This window comes from Cibotium barometz, chromosome 35 (genome assembly GCF_041138505.1).
Source record: "Cibotium barometz isolate CiBa-2024 chromosome 35, ASM4113850v1, whole genome shotgun sequence".
Taxonomy (NCBI): Eukaryota; Viridiplantae; Streptophyta; class Polypodiopsida; order Cyatheales; family Cibotiaceae; genus Cibotium; species Cibotium barometz.
Window position 1 is genome coordinate 42,082,290 of NC_141080.1, and position 7,064 is coordinate 42,089,353.

Below are 7,064 nucleotides of genomic sequence, written 5' to 3' on the forward strand. Positions count from 1 at the left end.
GTAAACCATCTGTTGGAATATGGGGCACATGAAGGCTCCAAGATTCCCATCTTGATCTTTTCCTTTAGTAATTCCATCAACTTTGGCAAGAGAGCCTTTGGTACTGGAATTGGCCGCAGGTTCCAGGGCACATGTGGAACAGTAAAGATCACCATTGGTGCTACTACACTTGGATCAACACAACCAATCTCATGCGGCTGAAAGGCAAAAGCTTTCCCATGTTTTACAAGCATCTCCTCAAAGCATTCCCTTTCAACTGGCAACAGAAAATCCCTCTCACCAATCTTCAGCTCTTTTAGAGTTTCTTGAGTAAATTCATGCCCAATTTTCTTCGGATCTCTAAGATTTGGCTGCATAGAAGCTTCATCTATCTTCTCCTTGCTTCCTGGTGGCAAGGGCAAGGCAACTGGCTTCACCTTTTTTGCAACCGTTTTGTACTTTGTATCAACATGAGCATCCATCTCACAATTCATGTTTTTACATTCCACCCCCTCAAATTCCTGGATTATATCATACATCTCCACAGATGACACCTTTATCATTTCATTTCCACCCTGTAAGCATGCTCTTCTTATATCAAAAATGTAAGATTCCTCCCCCAACCCCTTTTTGATGTCTAGTATCTTCCCCTGTAATCAACCCTCTTCAGAAATATAAAGATCTTGTTTCTATCTGTTTTAGCCTAGAGAGAGAAAAATATTCTAGAGAGAGAATATTCAGATTTTGAATATTTTTGGATAGAAAAATATCTCTTATAATTCAGATGAGTTCCCCTGAAATAGAAATTCAAAAAGAATTTTCCAATGCGCAATTGGAATTAATTGGAAATAGGTATAAAGAACCTTAGTCTAAGGGTCTAGATTTTCAAAAATCTTTAGACTATGGTCCAATTAAGGTTCCTATGGGCCAATAGCATCAATCCATGTGTAGGGAAGAGATAAATCCAAATTTGTAAAAAAGAAGATACCCAAAAATGAGTAAATGCTCACATAAGGTGAAGAGTTGAAAATGTACAAGGTTTATTAGTAAAAAACTATGAGCAATATTAAAATGATGCCATTATGACACATATGTAAGGAAGGGGAATTCTTTAAAGGAGGTGCATATTTCACATAAGATGAAGAGTTGAAAATGTACAAGGTTTATTAGTAAAAAACTATGAGCAATATTAAAATGATTCCATTATGACACATATGTAAGGAAGGGGAATTCTTTAAAGGAGGTGCATATTTCACATAAGATGAAGAGTTGAAAATGTACAAGGTTTATTAGTAAAAAAAACTATGAGCAATATTAAAATGATTCCATTATGACACATATGTAAGGAAGGGGAGTTCTTTAAAGGAGGTGCATATTTCACATGCTTGAATGAGTTTTAAACTCATAAAAATTGAGATATTTCATCTCTCCTCTCTCCTCATTCAAGTCTAGTTCCAAAAAGTTAGCTTAACTGACCTAAAAATGGTCAAATATTGACCAAACTGATTTAGAAAATTCTAGAATCAGTTTGTTTGGTTAGGAGCTCAATTTTTCCTATAAATAGAAGCCTCCCCCTTGTTGAAAAATAGTTAGTGTTTATGCATCGTTACTCTACTCCACCTAAGCCAAGAACTATGAATTCATTTAATAATTCACTAGTTTTTGGAGCTTCCCTCTTTCTTCAATCCCCATTAGTGGCTCCATCAACATACTTAACCAATTGATTGGTTGGGGGCCTCTACCGTGAACAAAGAATCAAGCAAGTTGGAAGGTAATTAGTGAATATTGATCTTTCTATAATTTCTCAATGTTTCTCTCTTCTCAACCCCTCTCAAGCTTGAGAAGTTTAATTGGTATGGTTTTTTTTAAATACTATTGAAGTTTGAATAGTAGTGAAGAGTTACATAAGTTAATAAATGCTATTGAAGTTAATTTTCATTTATGTTTAAATTCTAATGATTTTTATGTAAATTCTCTCTCTCACTCAAGAAATGGTCATACTCATGACCCGTTCTCAATCCAAATCAAGCTTTTCATAAAGCTTTTCCTTAACCCAAACTTAAGCTATGCTTGAGGCCAATTTAATGGCTTTTTTCTATGCTTTTAGTTTATGCATATTGATGATTCAATCCACTATTGATTAATGATCCAATTAGAGATCATTTTAATTATTTCCTTAATGATAAGCTTTATCCCTTAGAAAAAATTGAGATTTATCAGTCATAGCAGCGGAGCTATGGCAAAATTTTTATAAAAATTATGCATAAAATAATTTCATTCAAAGCATAAAAAGAGGACTTCCTACCATATTCTAGGAATTATCATCCTAGATTAATTGAAAGAATTTCATTATAATCATGGAGAAATTGAATTTTAATATCATGCATAGAAGTATGCATAAAGGAAAAAAAAATTTATATCAAAAGTGTTACTTTTATCATTTTTTAATTTTTCATGCATAGAAGTATGCATAAAGGAAAATTTTTATATCAAAAGTGATACTTTTATCATTTTTAATTTTCATGCATAGAAGTATGCATAAAGGATAATTTTTTTATATTAAAAGTGTTATTTTTATCATTTTTAATTTTCATGCATAGAAGGATGCATAAAGGAAAATTTTTTTTATATCAAAAGTGTTACTTTTATCATTTTTAATTTTCATGCATAGAAGTATGCATAAAGGATAATTTTTTTATATCAAAAGTGTTACTTTTATCATATTGGATTTCATGCATAGAGGTATGCATAAAAGTTGAATATTTTATTATAAAAGTGTTACTTTTAGCATAATTGAATTTCATGCATAGAGGTATGCATTAAAGATATGGGAAGTGATAAGATATGATAAGATGCATGTGGATATGGATGTGGATGTATGAATGTGGATGTATGGATGTAAATGTGGATGTGGATGTATGGATGTATGCATATAGATGTGGATGCATGAATGTGGATGTATGGATGTGAATGAGGATATAGATGTGGATGTATGGATGTGAATGTACATGTAGATAAAGATGTATATATGTGAATGGGAATGTGGATGTGGATGTATGTATGCATGTGGATGTGGATATGGATGTGTATGTATGAATGTGGATATGGGATGTGGATGTATAAATGAGGATGTGAAAATAGAGATAAGCATGTAGATGTGGATGCATGAATGTGGATGTATGGATGTGAATGAGGATATAGATGTGGATGTATGGATGTGAATGTGCATGTAGATATGGATGTATATATGTGAATGGGAATGTGGATGTGGATGTATGTATGCATGTGGATGTGGATATGGATGTGTATGTATGAATGTGGATATGGGATGTGGATGTATAAATGAGGATGTGAAAATGGAGATAAGCATGTAGATGAGGATGTATGGATGTGAATGTGGATGTGGATGTGGATGTATGAATGTGGATGTATGGATGTGAAGGAGGATGTGGATGTGGATGCATGGATGTAAATGTGGATGTGTATGTATGGATGTAGGCATGTAGATGTGGATGCATGAATGTGGATGTATGGATGTGAATGAGGATATAGATGTGGATGTATGGATGTGAATGTGCATGTAGATATGGATGTATAGATGTGAATGAGAATGTGGATGTGGATGTGGATGTATGTATGTATGTATGTGGATGTGGATGTATGAATGAGGACGTGATAATGAATGTATGCATGTGGATGTGGATATGGATGTGTATGTATGAATGCGGATATGGATGTGGATATGGATGTGTATGTATGAATGTGGATATGGGATGTGGATGTATAAATGAGGATGTGAAAATGGAGATAAGCATGTAGATGTGGATGTATGGATGTGAATGTGGATGTGGATGTGGATGTATGGATGTGGATATGGATGTGAATATATGATATGTGATGTGAAGGAATCTGAAGTGAAGAGATGGAAAATGATATGATTGGATGAGTACACATATAAATGAAATGTGGAATAAGTAATGTGGATTGCATGAGGGATAATGTGGAAAAATGAGAGTTAATATAGAAATTGTATTTGTAAACTGTTTGTAAATGCTGTTTGTAAATGGCTGTTTTATGTCAAGAATGCTGGGAAAGCATTTTGACCATCTTGTGATTAAGGTCGTGGAGACCTAACTGATAAAGTTGCAACTGCTGACGGAGAGTCAATGGAGGACGTCTCGCGTAGCAAGGTCGGCCGAGGTCTTGACCAGCCTCGGTTCGATTAAAATGGTGAGCTTCCGGTACGGTGGATGAGGGACCAAGGAAGCGGCCTATGAGTGAAGCGCTAGGTCACCTGCGAAGGATCCTAGAGGGTGCTGACCATACGGTGCTCGGGCTCTGGGTCGCCTAGGATACCCACGCGTGCGTCGAGGAAGATATTGGAACAAGGAGTAAGAGTTGTTTTGTGAAACCGGGCATGGATCTGGTTGACTGACCTTGCTGGTCCTCAACGGATGAGTCCATGGCTCTTTTATATGGATCTGTTGGTTGATCTTGCTGATCTTCAACGAGAGTCCATCTTGATAAGTGATTATATTACCGAGTATTATGGGCTAGGAACTATGGAAACGGCCTCTGTGTGGACAGGTGGTGAGCGTTCTAGTTGCCAATGATGCCATAGATACTCTGATGAAGGAATGATGGGAAATTATGAATCAACTGGATAATTTGGGAGATTGTGATAAGTGGTACTATGGTTTCATTAAAGGATTGTTTTAAAGTTAGCTGATGCTAAGAAAAAGTCAATTTTCATATTGGGTGTGTAAGTGGTGTGGCTAGTTTTATGTTTGCATGAAATTCTGGCTAGGGGGCCTTGGAACTCTTTTCCTTGGTACCCGGGACAAAACCTAACCAAATTCCAAATTGGATCCCATCACTACAGTGGTTGGGCGGTTGGCTAACCCATGGGATCGGATGGGGTTAGGCTGGACTGATGGATCCGTAAATCGAGACTCAATTTCTGTTATTACGATAGATAAAGTAAATCCCGGATAGTAATTGTTCTATGGATAGGAATCAACGGCTGTGCCTCCTTGGTGGGGAAAAAAGCGTTGATCCCAATGATCCAAGTGCAAGTTTCTTCCTTGATCTGACCAAGTATCTTTATAGATGCAGTCGGATTTGTTTGATCAGTAATAGTTTTGACTACGTTAGAGTAAAAATTATCCTGGTGGAATCGCCCGTGCTTTCCGGATAAGGGAAGTTTTTCCGGGTCTGGTTTTGGAAAAATCGACGGATTAGTCTTTTGTCCGGATATCCGTGGACGAGGCCCCGAGTGTGGGACCCTGCCTCGCGTAAGAAGTGCTACTTCCGCTGCTAGTACCCCGAATCCGTTGCGCGGTGGGAACAGGGATCTCACAGTTGGTATCAGAGCATTTGGTTAATAAAGATCAACTGAGAAGACAAATATGTCAAAAATTTATCAAGAAGCACAAAAAGGTTGTAATTGTGTGATATAATTCATACAATTTGATATTCAAACTGAAATTCGTAATTTGGTAATTGGGTCTTCAGATAGAAGTACCACAATTATATAGGATCCCTGACTTGCTTGAGGCCTAGACATGATGGTATTTACCTTATAATTCCAAGAGCCACGACTACCCGTATATACCGAGAGTATACTGCAGCTCTTTACTGACAGTATATACGAGTAAATCTAAGACTTGAAAGTATAAGCGTTAATGCTATCCAGATGATGAATTCGAATGTGGTTGATATGATTTTTAATTCTGTTTGAGAATTGATGAATTGAATTGGATTCTGATTGAAAATTCTGATTGAAAAATGATGATTTCTGAAATTAGTTGAAATATAAAAATCTGAACAAAACCACAATGAGGATGAATGGGACGAGTCCCAGTGATGATATTCATAACTGGAATGATGATAATGAATTCAGCAAATCACTATGCGATTAGTGGGTTGTGCTGTCAAATTGTTACTGTTAACACTTGATCAGTAGATCAAGTTAAGGGATGACAAATTGAGAACTTGCTTGACTGAAATTCCCGTGGAGGAATGTTCAGAAGGAAATTTTTCGGTCTAATGGACCATTATCATGTTAAAGATATGAATGATATGATCTGAATATTAATGATGAGTTCTATATAAGGGATATTTATCCCAGTGTTCTGTTGGGTTGACCAGAATATAAGGAACCCCAAAATAAAATTGGATGTTAAGAAAAAGAGTTGTCCTCTACCTTGCGAGATGAGGACATCTCGCACTTTTTAAGTGGGGTAGAATGTAAGATTCCTCCCCAGCCTTCGAGGTATACAGGAGTAAGAATCTCCCTTTCTGATCTTATAATTATTCCCTCTCTAAAATAAAAGAAAGTTCTGTTTAACAAAGGAAGACCCTTTTTCTAGAACACTTCTCAAGAGTCCCACCTGTTTTAAGGATTCATAACAATGAGTTCAGAAGTGAGAATCGATGTTTTGGATATCAAGGATTTGGTCTTCATTCGAGTACGGCCCAAAAGAAGTTCTTTATCTCTTGGGGAGTATATGAAGTTATCCCCCAGATATTGTGAGCCTTATATCTGAATTCAATGAAAGTAGGTGACTTAGCCTACAAGCTTCTTTTATCTCTTCATCTCAAAATTCTTAATGCCTTCTATAGAAAAATGTGTCAAATCCAAATCATGGAAAGACGGTAAAACTTTAGTGGCAAGTTACCGTTGGCTTCTAAGTTACGCTAGCTCCTTCCTTTATATAAGTCGTAACTTTTACTTGTCGCTCACAGTAATCTTACTTCCATCGATCTCCTTTCTTTCTTAATCTCCTTCATGGCTTGGCAACAAGAACTAGTTTTATCCCTAATGATTTCTCACCTTCAAGACGCAAGGGAGTCTGTGAAGAAAGATTTTATAGAGCAGTATGAGCGCTCACTTTTCCCTCACTTGGGAACTTCTGTAGCGCAGACAAAATGGCGGACCTATCAAGACATAACTAGGGTAACACCCTGGGGTCAGCAGCACTTTCGTAACAATGTCCGCTTGGCCATGGTTATTGAAGCTTTGGGTTTGGGTCCCCGATACTACTGCGTCATGAGATCAAGGCATCCTGGGTTTTCTGAGCGGG